At 40.4% G+C, this 22111-nt stretch overlaps 1 protein-coding gene across 8 annotated transcripts in view; it reads right to left on the reverse strand.

Annotated features, from left to right (window-relative positions):
* LOC126483035 (diacylglycerol kinase theta) overlaps positions 1-22111 on the reverse strand; it is a 733775-nt gene that overhangs the window by 345286 nt on the left and 366378 nt on the right. The gene's annotated exons all lie outside the window — the stretch shown is intronic.

The raw sequence follows: 22111 nt of genomic DNA on the forward strand, positions 1-22111 counted from the left end.
TTGCCCGATGGAGGCTCTAACAACCTCACATGGGATTATTATTAGGCCTATTATTATTATTATTATTATTATTACTATGTCATCAGCAAATCCGATATAATGTATCTTCCCACCACTGAAATAGATGTGTATTGTTCGATTCAGTATTTGCATTAGATAATTATAGGTTATAATTACGTTGCATTGCAGCTAGTAGACATATTCCTCACTTTTTCTTAGACAGTTGCTACATGTTGCTCCATCAAAAGAATTTATACGTGCAGCATTTTACAAAACAGACGTTCAAATTATCCAATTTCTGTAATGTTAGTTCGATACCAGATCGTTCCAATCGGATTCAGCCAGTCAGCTTTAATGTAGATTTCCGTCTACGTTTCTCATCATACGGTAGATTTCGTAAACCACATTCCTAATCAGAGTATTGAATCTAGATCAGTTACCTATGACAGGGCCTGAACTCTTAAACACTGTGGAAAATACCCATACAATGTGCTTATTACAAATACGTTATTTAAATATAAATATATGAAGTAACTAGATAATTTATTTACAGGACCACAGCCCCATCCATCAGAGCAGAGCAGCGCAGGATTGGTTTCAGGGCCAAGAGAAGATAAAGCTGTTGCCGTTTGTTCCACGATCACTGGATTTCAACCCAATAGAGAATATGTGGGCAGCGGTAACGAGTCATTGCCATGTGGACCTATAAATGCAAGCGACCTTCGGACGAGTATAGAAAACGTAAGGTGGGAAGTAAACCATCACGCTACACTATCGAGGGCCTTCGTGGAATCAATACCCTGACGCCTTCGAGAAATCTTACGTAATCATGGTACGTGAGTTGGTCACTAAAAGTATACTCGTCCACAAAACCCATGTGGACAATCATCTGATAATCAGTAAAGCTTTGCTTTGTCGCAGCTCTTTGGCATACAAGTCTATTTACGTTCAGTCTCCCCCTTATGACTGCGTGTGTGTGTGTGTGTGTGTGTGTGTGTGTGTGTGTGTGTGTTCACAATCTGAATCAATACTATCAACATTAGAGAGAACGAGTAACAACAAATATTGCATCAAATATATCTGTAAAGTATTGTAATGCAGTGACTGCATATTATATAAAGTAAGTAAGATGTATTAACTCCATAATATCGTTAGAAGAGACTGTGCGCTCTTGTCGCGGCTCGCGACAAGTGCAGCGATTAGCAGTGCCCAGTACCGCCGCGATTTGTGTATGTTGGCTGAGCGTGGACACTGCAGCAGACTCTTCGCCATAAACAGAAAGAAATCACCTTGGCTCTCAGTGCAGTCAGCAGACATCACTGCCTGCATGGTCTTACAGTAACAAACGTGAGATTCTACTCACAGGTGCCATGGATCAATTGGAACGGGCATCATGTATTAATCATCAGAATATTAACCAGTGATGAAATGACCACTCTATTTGCATCCCAAGAAAACAGGAAAGTAATCTGAGGTGATACCAAAATTTATCCAAAATACAAAAATTAACTGCAGAGCTTTCATGCACGCAGTAGTAGCACACAAGGAAATATTATGTCTTGGAGGTGTATACTTCATTTCCTCCTCTCATATCAACGCCCTTGTTTTAGTACGATGTGAGAAAATAAAAACTAAAGTTTCTGAGAAGCATATAAGTTATTTCCTCTTCTCATATCGTAGCTTTTGTTTTAGTGTGATGTGAAAAAATAAACAGTTTTGGGTTCTGAAGCATAATATGGCACTAGATTCTTATCGTAGGCCCTATAGGAAACACAAGAAGCAGGGAGCTATGCATTCTTTTGTCGAACAGTCTGTTTCCTTCCATGCATTACTAGCGCTCGCAGACTTTTATTTAAGGACTTGCAGGGATCAAGTTCTTCAGCAGAATGAGCCTTATGTTACTGTGCTAATTACGGCATGGAAAAATGCAACAAAGACGAGATCCCCTAGAGCAGTGAAGACATTTGCACATGTCTGTATTCAGCAATGACTGCAAGCTGCCACAACACTTTACAGAGTTCATGTGGCAGGCAACACAACTGCGAGTGCACTTCAGACTTCATTCAAGGAGTCGTCAGGGGACGGACGGAAACGTCAAACTAACGTTGCTTTCCGAGTCATATTCAATCAAAAATGAGGTGTTATTAAGATAGCTGAATGTTCTAGAAATTACACTTTAATAATCCCCATATGGGTATCCCGACAGCCAAAACAACCCGTTAGTGTGAAATCATCGGAAACTACATTAATATCAACCTGCAAGAAATCGAGACAACACGTTGACTCTTCCCTTCGCTAGGTAACGTCTTACTGTTATTTAGGATTCTCTCTGTCCTAGGCGTAATGCAAATGGAACTTCAAATTCATGAGGCGCTTTCCGCTATTCGTGACAATCATCAGTGACTTGTAAAAAAAATGGTTCAAATGGCTCTGAGCACTATGGGACTTAACTACTGTGGTCATCAGTCCCCTAGAACTTAGAACTACTTAAACCTAACTAACCTAAGGACATCACACACATCCATGCCCGAGGCAGGATTCGAACCTGCGACCGTAGCAGTCGCGCGGTTCCGGACTGCGCGCCTAGAACCGCTAGACCACCGCGGCCGGCAGTGACTTGTAATCACTGCAAAATAACAACTGTTTTGCCGGTCGTTGTGGCCGATCGGTTCTAGGCGCTTCAGTCCGGAACCGTGCGACCGTTACGGTCGCAGGTTCGAGTCCTGCCTCGGGCATGGATGTGTGTGATGTCCTTAGGTTAGTTAGGTTTAAGTAGTTCTACGTTCTAGGGAACTGATGACCTCAGATGTTAAGTCCCATAGTGCTCAGAGCCATTTGAACAACTGTGTTATGATAACGGTACAGACTGTCAGTGAATGTGGTGGTGCTATGCTGTCAAACTGCTTACAGTAATGTTAATGGTGGCGCACATAATCTAGCGCTGACTACATAACTAAAGATAGTGTGGTGGCGTCGTCGCTTCTCCTTGTTTGGCATCAGCTTGAGTAATCTGATTTAACGAACATAGTACTCCATTCACGAGCTTGATGCAGTAAGACTACAGAGATCATCGTGCGGGTATTACATTAATTCTGCAGTGAATTGCTTGACAAATATTAGCGTCAGCTATGCAGCTGAAATGACTCACTACAGGTACTATATGTTGCCCTTGGTTAAGTGAGCAGCTCGTTGCAATCCTGCTTCTTCTGTTCGTAAATACATGTATACTGACCATTCGGTATTTGACCAAATATGCGCTACAGTCTGAGTCGCAAGTTTTGACATGGGTTAGCGCTATCACAAAGCAATGACTGAGGAATGGATGCCGTTCAAGTCCTGTTACATTGATGGCAAGACAAATGTTCGCAAATCACCTGCATTGTCTCAAAAAACAATTGCACCTTAAATATTGAAGGACAGACGTCCACAATGTCACAGAGCGTTGAAATACAGCAACGCGGCAGATGAAAATTTGTGGCTGACTGGGGCTCGAACCTGGCCCTCCAACTTACTATGCAGACGCGCTGACCATTGCACTATCGGGACACAACGGCCAACCTCCTTGCAGGGCCTATCTACACGTGCCCCTCGTCAGACGCAAATTCCCATCTTTGCCGCATACCACATACGCGGTACCCCCCCGTCATTGTTCCACTCGCTCGCAGCCACACTGTATTCCTGCGAGGGTTCGGATGCTGTCGTGCGTCTCGCACCGAAAACTTTCGATGGCCCGTCGAGACCCGAGTAATTATACAGGATGTTTCAGGAGGAATAATAAATATTGTAGGAGGTGGTGGTATAGACAAACTGCAGAAAAAATGCCATATAACACGTGTACAATTCTTATTGATTACAGGACCCCGTTGTCTACACTTCCTTGAAAATGAGCTTCCTGTATAATTGGAAGAGCATGACGGAGCTCCTGCACATTCTAGTCTTCAGGTGACACATCATCCAAACCTGACATTTACCGGAAGATGCATCAGTGGATATGGGCACTTTTCTTGGCCACCAAGGTCCACTAACCTTATACCTTTGGATTTTTGTCTGTGGGGATGTTTGAAATGCGAAGTCTACAAAGAAAACGTAGACCCAAGAGCCGATGTGATCATTCGGATAATGAATAGTGCAGCTTCATAAAAGAACGCAAAAACGACCTCAGAAGAGCTACATGTGGTTTTATCAAGAGAAGTCAAAAGTGCATTGCGGTTGGGGGGGGGGGGGGGGGGGGGGAATTTTTGAAAATCAACTTTGAATGTCCTCATTTGCCTTTGCTTTGAGTTTGTTAGTGTTACATACCAACAGCTGTATCTCTGTACTCAATAAAAAGTGAACACATTTATATGGAATTTTTAATGCAATTCGTCTATACTACAACCTGCTAAAATATTTACTATTTCTCCTGAAACATCCTGTATATGCGTATAGGTGTGGTGTCTGTTCTTTCGGACATGTCTGAAAGAAAAGACACCACGAACCTGTTCAGTCACAAATTATCATCTGCCGCCGTAGCTGTATTTGAACGCTCTGTGACACCCTGGACATCTGTCCTTCGATGTTTAATTGATTAACGAGGCTGTCTGTTTCGATTCGTGGTGTCTGTTCTTTCGGACATGTCTGAAAGAATACACACACACACACATATTTCTATCTTAAGTGCTATTCGGAAAATGTTTGGCAACTCAGTGATAGTGACGGACTGGAGCTGCATTAACCTATTCATTTTACTAGATTTAGTTGTAATTTTCTGAACAACTCATATTAAATAAGTGACAACGATTTGGAAAATTTACGCCTGCGAGATTGTTACTTTATGCGTTAAACTACAGTGTCTCTCATCCTTTACTTTGTGGGAAACCTGCTTCTTTCTCCCCTAGCCTATACTACAGCAATGAGTGAATGTTTACATTCTTGATACCTCACTCGATGTAGCCAAAGATTCAAATCCCGCTTGAAACGTATATTTCAAGTCATATGGTTTTGCTCCTCCTCTACTGTCATTGAAAACGATCACAACGAAATTAAGTATAGGAATCCTACGAAACCCTTGACTTCATACTGCGGTGCTGTGCAGATGAAAAAAAAAACAGTTTTTCACAATTATCAGATGACAGATGGAGTTTGTCAGATTCCGCTAATTATGACTGCATTACTAATTATTGGTTCACAGGCGCTTTTCTGACGCTTATTGTAACTATTTTAGTAGTAGTAGTTTTATTCATCCGTAGACCTCTTTTTACAAGGATATAGGACATGTCAAAGTATTTACAAGTTTAGACCAATTTAAAATAAACTAATTCGTATACATATGCATCTACAGATTTCTAGTTAGAGACGATCATTAGATTTACTTCTGGTATACAATACTTTTTTTTTACAAATAACTTATTAAATAATGTAATGCCACAATGTTCACTCATATCTCACTATCAGTCACTGCACACGCTATACACACATTGTTTCATAACACTTCACTCACTACACACACAAAGACACACATTTTCTGTACCACAACTCCCCATTTGCTATCCTGAAAAACTGAGTCAGCATCCCTCTATAAAGAGTGAGATGTTGAGCTCAGAAAGAGGAAGCGGTGTTAGTGTTGTGCAATGTATAGCAGAGGGGGGGGGGGGTAAGTATTCCTAGAAAAGGAAAAAAGAAGGAAAGAACTTAGTGTGAAGGTGTTATGTGAAATGTTAGATGTTCTATAATCATTATTATTATTATTTATTTGTATAACATTTCTTTACCAAACCCCAACTCTGTTTTATCTAAATAATCCATCAATGTATAAAATGTATTGCATAACAGATAGTTTTTAGCTGCCTTTTTAAATAAGTATATTTTTGGAATTTCTTTTATCTGTTTTGGTAATTTATTGTACAGTTTTATTCCTTGGTAGAAAATGATGTTTTGCGTTTTATGTTTATTTTTTTCTTGTCAAATGTAAGTTGAGTCTAGCTCTTGTTCCCTGGTCATGGACAGAACTGTTTGTGCAGTAATTACCACCGAGCGAGGTGGCGCAGTGGTTAGACACTGGACTCGCACTCGGGAGGACGACGGTTCAATCCCGCGTCCGGCCATCCTGATTTAGGTTTACCGTGATTTCCCTAAATCGCTCCAGGCAAATGCCGGGATGGTTCCTTTCAAAGGGCACGGCCGACTTCCTTCCCTGTCCTTCCCTAATCCGATGAGACCGATGACCTCGCTGTCTGGTCTCCTTCCCCAACACAACCAACCAACCAGTAATTACCAATGCTATTTTTGATGTGCTCAACTGACTGGTAAATGTATTCGCATGGAGCAGTTAAAATCCCCAGTATATTGAACGGATCTTTACAATGAGCTCCACTACCATTTTTGGTAATGATTCTTATGGCTGTGTTCTGGAGTTTGAAAATTGTGTTCATATTTTGTGTATTTGTTCCCCAAAAAAGAAAGCCATAGCTAAGAATTGAGTGTACATATGAAGAGTATGTAACTGAAAGACACAGCATGTTACACATTGATGACAGGATTCTAAGGGCATAAAATTCTGTTTGCAAATATCTTTGTGTGTTCACACAACTTCAACTAAGAATCAATATCCATTCCTAGAAATTCTGCATTTGTTACGCAGACTATAAAGGTGCCATCTACATCTAATTTAACATTGTCATTTTCCCTCCTCAAACTGAAATTCATGGCACTAGTTTTCTTTATGTTCACTGTCACTTTATTGCTTATTGACCAGTTGTAAACTTCCTTGAGAGCTTCGTTTGCTTTCTCTGCAAGGAGTTCTATTGTTTTCTCAATGACTGTAATATTGCTGTCATCAGCGAAGAGAATTTGTCACCATGAGTAACACTACTTGGAAAGCCATTGATGTATATCAGGAATAGTATTGGTCCTAATATACTTTCTTGCGGAGCCCCTATATTAACGTATTTTGGTTCTGATAAGTATTTTACTAAATGTTTATATCTATTTGAAGTATGTGTTGTCTCTACTCTTTGTACCCTGTTTGCTAAGTATGATCGAAACCAGTCATTAGCTACACCTCTTATTCCTAATGCTTCTAATTTATTGAATTTAATCTTTTGGTCAACTGTAACAAAGGTCTTAGAAAGATCCAAAAATATGCGTGTGACACACTTATCTTTGTCAAGAGCATCAAGTACAACCTTTGTGAATTCTTCTATGGCTAACTCCGTATTTTTGCCACTTCGGAAACCAAACTGTGATTCGCTTAAAATATTGTACTTATTCAGATAATTCATTAACCTGTCTTACATAAATGCTTCTATTATTTTTGAGAATGGAGACAGCAGGGAAATGGCCCAGTAATTTTCTATGTCTTCTGCATTACCTTTCTTAAGCAAAGGTACAACTCTTGCCTGTTTTAGAGGCAATGAATGTTAGAGCTGGAAGAACTGAAACATCAGATTTTCGCCGTATGGAATATTCGAATTCACCTTAAGTCTGCACGTTTGGAGCAACGGCAGGATATCCGTCAGAAAAGCTGACAACAAGAAGCCAGGTCACGCCTCTCTTCTGGCGTGTGTGCCAATGACAAAGACCTCAATAACAATACTGTATAGCAAAGATACGTTGCCAAATCAACCTCTGGAGAAGCTCTAAAGCTGTGAATTGCGTCTGGTGAATACAATTTCAAGGTTTTGGTCCGATTAAGAAAGTAAAACACAAATAACTGTCGCAGTTATTAATTTATTACGTTTCGTTTGCACTCAGCGCATCGATATATTACAAGTAATTACAATCGAGTCTGTAAATCTAGTTACAGAAATGCAAATAAAACTCATTGACTTATAATGAGGATTTTCCGGCCCTTGCCAGCCACAGCTTTGAGACGAAGCTATAGTCACTTCCGAGGTCACTCACAGAACTCATCAGCAGGTATCCTTCCTGGTAGTATAACTGAAACTTGGCAACAACGCAGAATATGTTTGGCAACTCTGTGACCAACGAGTTACTTCCTTGTTGGCACAAAACTATCCTGCTAAATTCACTTGATATTATTGTGTCATTTCAGTTGAATAATGTGAGTGACTTTCTCTTTATATGTAATATAAGGACATCTGCTAATGTTTCTGAGTCCATGAAAGTCGTTCCACAAGGGAAATACAACTACTCTCTGTCTCTTATGTGCGATTTATCTATCACAGCGGCTACTGAGCCAATCACTAAGACACATCTGCCGCATCTCTTTGCTAGCTCCGAGGTAATGTGATTGCCTTCCACGTGCAAGCTGTTTTCGTTCGCCTTTCGAGACTCGCAGAAAGCCAAATTTTTAATTCCTTTGTACCAGAGCTACAAGTAGGCAGACAAAAACTCAATAAGGGAATAGTAAGACAACGTTCGAGCAAAATTCGTTTTGCTACTTTCAGTAGGCTACCCTTTAATATCAGAACGAAAACGTTATGGTACTGCAAAATTCATAATGCCACTTTTGTTTCCTGCCGACAAATTTTTTGTTGTGATTACATAATTTTATTTATGAACTGCCACATTTTCATAATACTTGAGTATGTTACAGGACATGAAGTAAATACAGACCTTTTAGAAGGCAAAAGTCGGTAATATCCTATGACTTCATGTTAAAATAGGCACAATCGCCTTACAGACACTTAATGCTTTATTAAGATAGACTGCCGTCGTGATGTTTCTGTAGTGAATGCCGTCGTGATGTTTCTGTAGTAAGTTGAATTTAGCTTGTATTAGTACAGTGAATATTTCAATTGCGTTTTCCATTAGTTTATTAAACACAATAGTAGTCATCAATGTGGATTTAATCACCAACAGTATATTCTTTCACAATATCTAAAACAATCTGACAATGCTAACGTAGTTTACAAATTCTACGCCAGTAGAAATCTACTGGCTCTAACGATGTCGTTAAACCAGTGTAGTTTGAAGAGCATTTTCGTCTAGAAATGAATTGCTTTCACGGTTGATCGATCAAGAGCGGGAAAGGAAAAATTTTACGGTTATACGATCAGTTTTGTTTCTCAAATCAACAGAGTACATTATCATGCAGTAGCACACGTGATGCAGTTTTGTCGGTTGATTTTCTTACACTGCGACAGAAAAGTGTGCCAATTGTTGGCAACAAATTCCAGTTGTGATGGACACACCCTTGGCTAAGAATTCGTAGTGCAAAACACACTTATGGAGCTATCAGATAGAAAATATTATCTTCACACTACTCTTTGCTCCAGTTTACTTCTTTTGGTAGGGCTCAGCCTTTCATTTCTTCTTAGGAAGTTAACGATAAAGGCAGCATAACTCGTCACTAGTAACAGTACTGCATAGGAGTTCTCAATGAGCGACCCAATGACATTCAACCAAACTGCAATATTAGTCCTTTGATTTTTGTTGTTTCGAATCAGAGCATGCAATGCTCCTACACCAGGCTTCTGAACTTTGCCTGTTGAATGCAAATGTCGCATGATGATTAAATGGTAATCCATCACTTTTATCAATAGTCGAGACTTCCTTAACGTGGAAAATCATTCATGCCAGAACGACCTCTGTTGAAACAAGAGTATCTTTTTCTGGCGACTTTTCCCAAAAGCACTCGCGCCACACACAGTTGAAATCTTTCGAGCTGCCTCCTTTGTATTCACCCCTCTATTAAGCGAAAAGTAAATATTGCGTTGCAGATGTTACACCTTTTTCCACTTGCGAGCCAATTTAACAACACTTAACCGTTGTTCATGATTTTCAAGTATGCAAAATCCAATGCTTAACTGCAAGATGATAACTACAATTTCAAATTCGAAAATGACAGTTGATACGTACACCGGCAGCGTCGCGCCGCGTTCACCTGGGCCGCGCCCGATTTCAGGCGGCGGGTGGCGTTCGGCCAGTGGCCGGTAGCTGCTGCAGCGCGAGCAAACGCAAGAGCGTAAGCTGTTCTGATCACGACGCAGCCACGAGCTGCCCTGCGGAATTATTTCTGGAAGTATTTGTTATTACTGGTGGGTAGAATGTGAAGCGAATTATCTCCGATGTTCAGACTCATAACTAACGAAGAGCGCCGAAATGTGGTGGGAAAAATAAGTGCAGTTGGACGCAAACACGCAACTAAGTTTAGAAAGCATACCGATTACCACTAGACCACGGGCTCAGATACCACAACAATATCTCGGAAGTAGACAACACTTCCTCCTGACGCTTCCGTATCGTACAATGTTGCCAGATTGTGCAGATGGCCGCGGACTTAGCGTTGTCAGGGGCGGTCGGTTTTATTGGCCACCTTAAGTGAACGACCTGGACTTAGCTTCTGTGGCGACCGGCCGGCGGTCATTTTTTATGTCTAAGACTGTACCTCGTTCACTGGCGCAATGACAACGCATTTGCAATGCAGCCTGCTCTAATAGTTGTGTTGCGTGTCTTATACGACTCTCGCCGTGATGCGTGTTCTTTCGTTGTTATTACTTGTGCCAGATTGGAATCAATTAATTTGAGCCAAGCTGGCTGAAGCAGTGGAGAGGCATCCGTATTTGTACAAATCAAGGTTAGCCACAGTATTCCAGCAAAATTACTGTGGAAATGGCTTGGGAGCCTGTAGGAAAATAACTTGATGCGAGTGTTAAGTACGTTGTTCGTTACTTCAGTAGTATCATTATGCATATGAAATCGTGAAAAATGCCTCTAGATACAGTTTTGTTCAGTATCGTCAGATTTTTTAAATTTATTGTGAACAATTTTTATTAGAGCAACAACAAACCTGTCATAAGCTTGCAGATTTATCTTGGAAGTTGGGATTACATTGGATGGCTGCTACAAGTATATTTAGAGCTCGTGTCTTCATATAGATCCCTGGAGATGTATTGTAACACGAAAATATTTGTGTTCAAGTATTCAGGAACGTGCAAAATGGTGCTGTTGCCTACTGGACCAGCACCGTATTTGGCATGGAATCCATTATACATGTCAGGGATTTTGGTAGTCAGTGACTCGCTAAGCCTTTGGAAGAAACTATCTGGAATGCTATTTAACATATTCAAAGGCGATGTACGAGGGTTGTTTGAAAAGTTCTCGGGACTGAATAGGAAAAAAACACTTACATCACTGAAACTTCTTTTATTTTTCAATGCAGTGTCCTTGTAGATTAATGCACTTGGTCCAACGATGTTCCAGTGCCTTGATCCCATCTCGAATATGAGTTTCCTCCAGGCCTGTAAAATAGTTGTCAACTCCAGCTATCAATTCTTCGTTAGAAGTGAATCTTCGTCCACCAAGAAAAATTTTTATTCTGGGAAGAGATAGAAGTCTGAAGGGGCCATATCAGGTGAATAAGACGGGTGTGGCAACATTTCATACCTTAGTTCGTGTAATTTTGCCATGGCAACGGCACATGTGTGCGGGCGCACGTCAAGAGTCGCGGCGCCCATTTTGCAGATAATTTTTTCATTTCTAATTCGTCAATTAAAATGTGATAGGCCTATAACCCTTTAAAATGACATTTGGCAAGCGTGTGTAGTTTCACACACTTTCAATCGGCGATCCTCAATGACCATTTTGTGCACTTTTGCAATGATTTCTGGAGTTGTGACACATCTTGGCCGACCAAATTTAAATTCATTTGTCTACTTGGCAATAGCTGAATATAAAGGAGCAGAGCCCCCCCACCCAGTGTATTCTGGAAATCGGCATGAATGTCCTTTGCTTTCATACCTTTCTTTACTTAATCACTGCTCTAATCTCGATTTTTTTCCATCTTAGCAAATCACTACGCGGTATCAACAACATATCCACGTCACAGCCACAGCTCTCTTCCAAGAGCGCTGACGTGGCATGTGTTTACACTTTACAAACAGTCCAATGAATATCACGTGAACACCTCGTTGCGCTAGCGCTGACCTCTCGTGGTGATTACGAGAACTTTTCAAACCACCTCGTATTGGCGTGTATTGTCGCTTGTATAGTGGCGAGTTTACTGAAAGATTTTCTGTAATATTTTATCACTTTAGGTCTCAATATGTAAACTACATTTCACCTATTTTAAAGAGAGTCCATCGCGGTGCCGCAGTTTTTACGATATTGTAAGGGTCCATCGCGGTGCCTCAGTTTTTACAATGTGCGGTGACATTCCATTTGTCATTGTTAGCAAGCGAGCTTTCTTTGTTTGGGTGCGTTCTTTTAATTGAGATATATAGACATACAGTGGCCAAATAAATAATTATTTGATATCGAAATAAGTAGTACATAAAAAATACAGAGTTTAGTTAACAGTCATGGAAATGACGATGTCACCAGACATTGTGGGATGTTCAGCTGTCAATATGGAATAGTGGGGGCTGCAGAAGAAAGCTACCACTCACTGTATTTATACGTATAATTCATAATAAAGGCAGCTTACCTGACAACTTTATACTGCATCAAATTAGTAAGAAAATGTTTCCCGCTAAGCAATAGACTAATTTCACATTAAATCGATAGTCGCGTCAAGGAATACGAAAACGTGTTTGCTCTTTCAAAAGAAATGTGCTTGGTATTCTAGAACACAAGGGACGGATCGCAGCGGTCCGTCGAATGCGATATCGCCTCCAATCAGTTGCTGCAACACAGGATCGATATGCTGAGAAATTTCAGCGAGTATTAATTTACATGTTCCGACCAAATGTATTATACACCTGTACTCAAGTCCCTCCTTGCATTTCATGTAATCTAACCCCCCCCCCCCCCCCAATCATACAATTTATAACAAGAGTGATGGTAATCAGCCAGTGGCATCCGCAGAGGGGAGCCAGTGGGACTAACAGCTCTTAATGAGAATTCATTTAGTTAAAGATATGAAAGTCGTCCGTTAACCACAGTGCCCAAATTTTTGTGACCTAAAGTACTTGGACAATTAGCACTAAAATAGTCTGAAGATATCAATAATATGACATACAAATGATGTACATCATATGTAAGGTGAGTTATAAAATGAACTTTATAGAAGCCTGGAACTGAAACCGCAAAAGAAAGTTAATTAATTTAAAATCTCTTATGTTTTTGTTAAAGAAACCTTATCCATTGAAGACGAACGAAAACTTTTTTATACCCATCTTAGAGCTATTCAGTGTGTGACAGCATACAGAGGGTCTCAAACGTGAGGAAACATCTGTTGTCTGACAACATGTGCTTGTAGTTAAAGAAAATATTTAACAATTGATGAAATAACTGGTGTGTGCGCTTTGACATTTTCCTTTAGTTTCGGTACACGAATATCGATGTTTCACAGTCGGACACTTCATTTGGTAAAACATATATCGGGGTATCTACCCCGGGCGGCAATTCCAGGGGGCGCCAAATTCATATTCTTCAAGAATAAAATCTTGTTTCACAAAGCGCCTAGCATGCAGTGCACGTTGGTCTGTTGATTATTTATGTGATTTTGAAGCACATCACTGTTGGTTTTTGAACATTTTGGAACACTCCTAATTTGATTTCTGAACGAATCATTGGTTGATTTTTGAATGCGTGCATAATGTACGTGATCTCTGCCAGGAGCATCCCTGTCGCGTCTTGAAATTAAAAAAAAAAAAAAAAAAAATCCCGCAAACAAAAGGAGCTGAATCTACACGAGACGAGCTTAATACACCCGAACGGGTGAATGCCAATCGCTGCTTGTTTATTTAGTTGATTGGGTGTGCGAATGATCAGCATTATTATAATTATTAGCGAAATCCATAGATTCAGACTACCAGAGTGAAAATAAACGACTAACGGGAATAACAGTTAAGAAAGATTACATATTATCTTCTCGGTGCATCCGAGAAGTTGAAATTTAGACAGAAAATTTTTGCCAGATCGCTACACTACCAAGGTCCCCGATTAGCAGCTGCTTGAGTCCTATTCTTGGAGTAGCGCGGAAAACGCCTAATCGGAGACTGAGCGCGGTATAACTAAACCGGTGATTCTGGCAGAGTTAGTGAAGTTAACCAGGGAATAAGTTTAAACAATGGCAGGAATAGTTACAGAATTGGTGACGACAAGATTGTTTGTTAGAACGAGAAAGGAGAAGAAACGGGGACATAACATATACGGAAGATATGACGGTTCCAAATTTATGTAAAAATTTCGTCCTACTACTTTTCTATCTCATGCTTGAGAAACTGGATCATATGAATGGAATATGAATCTATTTCCTAAGACAAAACTTTTTGCTTGTAGTAGGCCTAATGGGCGTTTGATATTGGTACTTTCTGAATTATATTATCTCTTGTTATTTATGTAAATGAGGTACACAAAAATTAGTGTTACTTAAACATCGATAAACTATTGATTAATCGCTAGTATCTGCACTATCGTCACTATCGGTAGTCTGGTTTAAGGGGACATTGCACGTGAAACTCGTTGAAATTCGACATTTTCTGTTTTCTACTCCATAACGTACTTTGGACTTCCCTGAACATTTTGGGATATAATGCATTAAAATCAGACAATTGTGAGACCTTCAAATAATATCTTGAATATTGACGTGTGACTGTCAAATTTCGCGCCTACGCATATACTGCCACATTTGAGCAGTCATATCTTGGGAACTACACAGTCTAGAAGCCTGTGAATTGCTTCGTTTTGTGCTTACTACTAGATTCAGATGTCGGCATTACGAATGAACAAATCAGTCCTTTGTTTCTGATACTAGTTTTCGTTGAAAGTAGTGCGAATATCGGCTATTTTTGTAGTAAGCTAACTTCTATTGCTTTTTATACGTAAATAAAATGATTAAGCGTAAAAGTAACTTCAAGAAACCCAAATTTGCGGGTAACATATGTGATACCCGCATTTTCTTCTTAAGTACTTGAAAACACATGTGCTAGCAGTGAAGGAAACCACGATAATGTTTCTGAAGTGACCACGCCCCCTAGTGCATCGAAAAGGAAAGTAACTTTCGAAACGGGTGACAGTGGTAAAAGTAATGATATTATGGACAAAGTCATTACTGATCTGCAAATCCATGAACAAGTTCTTTCTGAAACTGTCTCTTGCTGTCTTTGTGGTGGTGAAGTTAAACTTTATGAGGATATTGGAGCTAGAATAGATGTTGTGTCTAAATTAATTATTAAATGTCAGAAGTGCAAAAACGAAAAAGGATTTCGTACTTCATCAAAGTGTTCAGACAACGAATTGTATGAAACTAATGTGAGACTTCTACGGCCTTAGATGCATTGGTAAATGTGCAAGTGCTGATAATGTTATCTGACAGTGCTGAATTTGCCAAAACCACCTTCTAGGTATGCGAAATGTGTAACAGCAATTGGGGACATTGTAAATGCTGTGGCCGGCCGAAGTGGCCGTGCGGTTAAAGGCGCTGCAGTCTGGAACCGCATGACCGCTACGGTCGCAGGTTCGAATCCTGCCTCGGGCATGGATGTTTGTGATGTCCTTAGGTTAGTTAGGTTTAACTAGTTCTAAGTTCTAGGGGACTAATGACCTCAGAAGTTGCGTCCCATAGTGCTCAGAGCCATTTGAACCATTTTTTTGTAAATGCTGTGGCTGAAGATTCAGTGGTTCCTGCTACATCAGAAGTTGTTGAACAAAATGAGGGCGACACAGACATCAGCATTGCTGTGGATGGGTCCTGGCAAAAGCGTCGGTTTAGTTCTAAAAATGGTTTTACATCTGCAGTAAGTACTGACACTGGAAAAGTTTTGGATTTTGAAGTTCTCAGTAAGTACTGCTAAGGTTGTACAGTGAACCAGAAGAACAGATTACTTCATAAGCAGCAGTGTATAAAAAATTATGATGGCACAAGTGGAGGAATGGAGGTAAAAGGAGCAGTTAACATTTTCCAGCGTTTACAGAAGGAGAGAGGAGTCAGATATGTGAATTATTTAGGTGATGGAGACAGCAAGGCTTTCACTGCAGTACAAAACAGTAAGCCATATGATGTTCCTATGCAAACACGTGAGGGTGTAGGACATGTCAAGAAAAGGATGGGAACACGTCTGCACAACCTAAAAACCAAGCTGGGTAACACAAAACTATCTGATGAGAAGACAATAACATGTCCTGAAAGACTAATATACAAAGTAATCGATGAATTACAGGAATTTTATGGGAAGGCCATTAGAGATAACTGACAATTTAGAGAAGATGAAAAGAGCTGTGTGGAGCACTTTCTTTCATCGAATATCAACTAATGAAAAGCTATGTCATGCTCTGTGTCCACCTCCACTAAACACTGGGTGTAAGTATGTTGAATTTTCTGGCACCCTGCATGAATTTACACATAAACATTCTCTTCCTTTGGCAGTAATGGAAGCAATCAAACTTACTTACAGAGATTTGGCAAATCCTGAGCTACTACAGAAGTGTTACATGGGAAGACCCAGGCTGTGAATGAGTCCTTTAATGTTGTGTGGTGCCATGTGCATAAAATGTATTTGTTGGCCTTCTGACTCTAAAGTTAGCAGTGTCTGAAGCTGTAATAACTTTTAATGATGGGAACTATGAAAGACTTAAGGTTCTGAAGAAGGTAGGAGTAAGGTTTGGACAGAACACAGCTAAAGGACTGCGGGAACTGGATGAGCTTCGTGTGGGTGAAGCAGAGTTAGCTGCTCAGCAAATGGCAAAAGATGCCAGAAAGAAAAGAAGGAGGTAAACACTGGGCCGTTGTGACACTGAAAAAGACACAGACTGTGGGCTAGGGCAATTCTAGTGCATAAAAGACGCACAAATGTAAGTCTGTATAAGAATTTGGGAAATACGGAAGCGTCCGATCTAACCCGTCGGCTTTGACCCATGACGTCACAAATATAGCGGAAACGACAATTCCAATATGGCGGATATAGAAACGTTGCATACGTATCACAAAGACGAAAACACATAGAAAAACAACACACACAAAGGTTTCACAAGAACAATCTGCTAACATTGATAGCAAACAAAGATAATAATAAACAAGTGGTACTCAAGGCCAGGCAGGGGGGGGGGGGCTGCGCCCCCCCCCTGACCCCCCCCCCCCCCCCCCGCCAAAAAAAACTCCCAACCTAACCTCGTATTCAGGGCTACGCTACAGATCAATGTGTAGGTCAATCAAAAGATAAAAAAAAGAAACAAATAAAAAAAAAAGAAAAAAACAATATTGATTCATTAGACATAACGAGTAGCGAATAAACTCCGCGCCGTAATGACGTCACACACCACAACACCCTTACGTCACGGGTCAAAGCCGACGCGTGAGATCGGATGTTTCTGTTGACCCAGAATTTGTAATTAAAAAAAAGTTTTAAACTTGTAGCGCCCGTTACTCACGTCGACTGCTGTGTCCGCACACGTTAGTTCCGTTCGCGCCATCCATACATACTGTTGTGTCGCAAATTCAGTGACTGCACGGCAACAAATGAGTGGCGTAACTTTGAATCCGCCACTTGGAGCACTGAATAATGATGTTGCCTACTCCTTGGAGTTAGCTTTTGTTTTTATGTTTATTCTGTGCCTACGTTACTGTTTTGTTGTTTACAAGTTACATATAGCAGCTATGATTCTTTTTTGTAATACCAAGTAATAAACCGTTCAAGTATATTCTCAGAACGTGTTTGAATATTTATTAACTACACGACGAAAATATACCCCTCAGTGGTGACCCCGACGTGATCGGCGCTGAGAAAACCGGTCCCGCGACAAAACTGATTACAGAATGGAATCGCCTGCAGTATCGAGACTGTTCGCCTCCCACCGTTTTGACCACACAATCCAGTTCTATGGTTCGCTCAGGTTGAGGCCAGCTTTTGCTATGCCGGAATTACAGCGGATACGACTAAGTCTGCATTAATAGTGAGTCAGCTCGAGCAACGCTACACTTCCGAAATTCAAGATATAATCACGGCGCCACCGACAGAGAATGCATACGAAAGATTAAGGGTATACGGAACGCCCTATGCTTACAATGTTAAATTGAGCTAAAAGTTAGGAACATTTTCTCATTTGTTATTTGGACGATACTCTTGATTTTTTCACAGAACGCAGAGATATGTTCTGCTTTTATACTGAATTATTAATTTTAAAAAAATAATGTATAGTTTTTCAGATATTTTATTATATGTAAATGTTAAAAAAAGTTATACATTCTAACAAGTGTTTTAAAATTTACATCCATTAATACAAAATAATTCCACATATCTTTTAATTCAGATATATTAGAAGGTCTTAAGGAGCAACTACAGAAAATTTCATCTTTATACTATAAATAGGCCCTGAGAAAATGTACCTTATACACAAAAAAACTAAAGTTACCGGAAATTAGCTTCAAAGTTTTTACTTCAGTACAAGCCTGCTCCATAGCTTGTATTATCAGAATCGTCCAACAGCTTCCTCTTGATGGCTCTGCTATGCTGTCTAGCCATGTTTGAATATACTTTTATGGCATTATCTGAAGACCTGAGCCATTCCTTGTCCAAACAAAGCATAGCTACGGCAGTTCGTAGTCCTACACAGAGCCCCAACTTCTGCAGAACTTTGCACTTTGTTATTCTGCCCTGATTGAATGATGAAACAGCATCACAAACGCCAAAGTGAAGTGTCTTTATACCCACAAACACAGTTTTAGGTAGTCTATTCCATATCACATGGTTCACACGCTCATTTGGATTTTGAGTCCGGCCATGAAGGCATTTCTTTAGTAGACTAATATCTGCGAGGGCTCGGAATATTGGTTTTATTTCATCCATTATGGCAGGTGTCAGGTGATGAGAGTGATTGTATTGTTTCTTAGTTACCTTGCCTCTGTTGTACTTGCACCAAATATCGTCTCCTTTTGGACATAGCCCATGTTGGGGATTCTCATTGTTTGAAGCTGTATGAAAAAACAAGAGCCCAGACTGCTCTTCTCATTAATTCTGCATCTGCTGTATTCTGTCTTATTGCTAGACCATAGCACTTCTGAATATGATCTATTGTAGCATCTGTCAGTCTATTTCTCCCATCTAAAGTTTTTCCATCGCTCAATTTCTTGCCTTTCATGCTAGCCTTGAGCCGTCGAAGTCTTGATCCTATCCTTTTCTGAACGTGGCCAACACACTCCAGTTTGGAAATTTTCACATCGTTACCATAGGGTCTCAGTTCCTCAATTTCTTTGAAAGCCTTTGAGTCACCATCTCCAAGATAATTTATGTATCTAACGTTGTACCATTTTACTGCGCGTTGATAAATACTTCTTACACCAGCAACTTCCATACCACCACTTGACCCATACTAATTTGCCATGCACTCCTCTTCATGTTTAGTTTTCATTTTCTCCTTGCATCTGCAATACTTGGAAAGTATTGCCACATCAACTACCTTACCAGTGTCCACACTTGTAGCTATTACTACACCATTCAGAGATGTGTGGCCTCTCTTCTGCCAGCTTCCACCAAAAGCTATGGACAAGTCTCTGCTATTATTATTTTCAACAACTGCTTCCTCAACAGCATCTTTCATGTTTTCCTGTGCCACATCTTCTACAGCAGAGCCTATTGCAATTATGTGTTTGTTAAATCTTGAAGGTGGAGGAGGGAGGTTCACCACACCACACAACATGGCACCTGCAGCCCTGCCCTTTCCTATACACCGTAATCCATAAACCAGTCTAATGTTTATATCGTATAGTTTACCTGTATCTGCAGTAACATGTGAGGAATTGAAGAAAGTAACACTGTGTTTGCAATAACTGCACATCAACTCTAATTCACAAGCAAGTCCTACATGTAAGTTTGTTTTCAATGAAACACCACATTTTCCACATTGTTTGCAGCACACATTGTTCTCCAAAACGTCTGATAATAAAGGGACGTTAATTACCTCATATTTTGCAGTCCCAGCATTTAGTTTCTTGTATTCTTCTTCAATTCCAGCTAGTTTTCTTCTTGAAGCACTTTCCGGTGTAGTGGCAGCAGCATCACTCAATGTATCACTACCAGTGTTGAGGTTAGTCGCTACTGGGACATCAGATACTGATGAAGATGAATCAGACGAATTTTTAGTACACTTTACTTTCTTGCGCCAATGTACACGCTTTCTAAATACCTTCAGACTAGGTCTTGGCATGTTGAAGGAAAGAAAACTCAATGACTTCTCCACATACGACTTTCACAACAACGACATGGATGTACTCACAAAGGAAACAATACAAATGGTGCAGAATCTATTGTCATCTGTCTAGCAGTGTAGCCAACAGAAAAGCTAACTCTCTTGTGCTCAGTTATATCTCTGGTAAGGCTGTCTATATCAGGTATATTTCGCGTCTCATATACAACGTGCGGAACATCGTGTGTCGAAATTATTTTAAAAAATTATACAAAATAGTTCTATTCACGTCATCCAAATATTTTATACATGGTATTAAACGGGAGAGTCTAGATTTTTCAGAAATGCATTTACCCAAAAATCGATTTTTTCATCGAAAAACTCATTCCGTATACCCTTAAAGAGCTTATTCGTAGTGTTGCAGCATTGCAGGAAGCCCGTATCAGACAAGTGCTGACTCAGGAAGATATAGAATAAAATGTTCTTGGGTTTCCAACCGCGTCAATTGCTTAAAACTACACGAGCTTTCGGCCAAGCACTCCTTGGCCATTGTCAAGTGATATGACTGCCAATGGGCTGTTGGTGCTCCCTTACATACGCTAGCTGCCGGCTGTGCCGTCACTGGTGCCCGTGACATTGCCATATATGGGCATGTTTTGAGTCGGCGTTCGATGTGCTCTCTTCAACCGCGCGATCGCTGGATCCCACGCAGCTTTGAGCTGCAAGGCACCGTCTCTATTCAAGGTGTTTGCGGTAATTTTTATTTCAATAGCTTACTTTATTAAACTGCCCCAGAAGCCGTTAGTGCGAGCCACAACAGAGGTATCGTCATATTTTATGTGGTGACCGTTTTCAAACGCATGCTCAGCTAAAGCAGATTTCTCTGGATAGCGTAGGGGATAATACTTCTCATGTTCTTTCTTGCGTTGTTCCACAGTACGCACTGTTTGTCCGATGTACTTCTGGCCACACTCACAAGATATTTCGTAGACTCCAGGTGTTCTAAGACCTACTGCAACTTTAACTGGTCTCAGTAATTGACGGTTTTTCGTTGGAGGCCTGAAGATTGATTTGATCTTGTGTCTTTTCAACAGGCGGCTTATCTTGCGACGTCATATTATGGCCCCTGTTGTCACATGCAACATTTATCCCACAAACTTCAGCTACTATCATGCTTTCGGAGTTATTCTAAGCGGCAATAGTTAGTGACTCACCTTGTATATCAAATTCTTCAGAAAGATGTGCGCTACAAAAGAACATATTTTTGAAAAACCGATTTTTTAAAATTTTTGCCCCAGTTCGTAAATATCATAGATCCGGGGCTGTTATCAAGTGACACAGTTACTCCTTCCGGTTCTCCCTCACCTTGAATTGAAAATCACCGTAATCACTTTCGCTATCACTATCTACTCCATCCAAAAAAATGGTTCAAATGTCTCTGAACACTATGGGACTTAACATCGGAGATCAGCAGTCCCCTAGAACTTAAAACTACTTAAACCTAACTAACCTAAGGACAGACACCACACACATCCAGGCCCGAGGCAGGATTCGAACCTGCGACCGTAGCAGTCGCGCGGTTCCGGACTGAAGCGCCTAGAACCGCTTGGCCGCCGCGGCCGGCTACTCCATCTAAACTTACTATTATTTTATCATTTTCATCAACGAATGTATTCTCCCTTAATTTTTTAACGTGTTTACGTAACATAATCCAATCTTTTTTGTCATTGAATTAAATTTCTCTTCACATAAATTTTCCACAGATGTTACGTTGACGGAAAGCTACTCAACCTTTCACAATACCTCAAATATTCTCTGCTGGATTTGATTGCGGATGGTGAGGAGGAAGGCGTAAAGTAACTTGAGCAGCATTTCGTAGAATACTCGACAGTCCTTGGCTTGGTACTTCGAACAAGTTCATATAGGAGATTTTTAAGCATGTCATCCAAGAATGGGATACGTTCCTTTGTTAGCCACTTTTTGTTCAAATGCGTGTGAATTCTTAAGGGACCAAACTGCTGAGGTCATCGGTCCCTACAGTTAAACTAACTTATGCTATGAACAACACACACAACTATGCCCCAGGGAGGACTCGAACCTCTGGCGG

The sequence above is a fragment of the Schistocerca serialis genome, chromosome 1 (genome assembly GCF_023864345.2).
Source record: "Schistocerca serialis cubense isolate TAMUIC-IGC-003099 chromosome 1, iqSchSeri2.2, whole genome shotgun sequence".
Classification (NCBI taxonomy): domain Eukaryota; kingdom Metazoa; phylum Arthropoda; class Insecta; order Orthoptera; family Acrididae; genus Schistocerca; species Schistocerca serialis.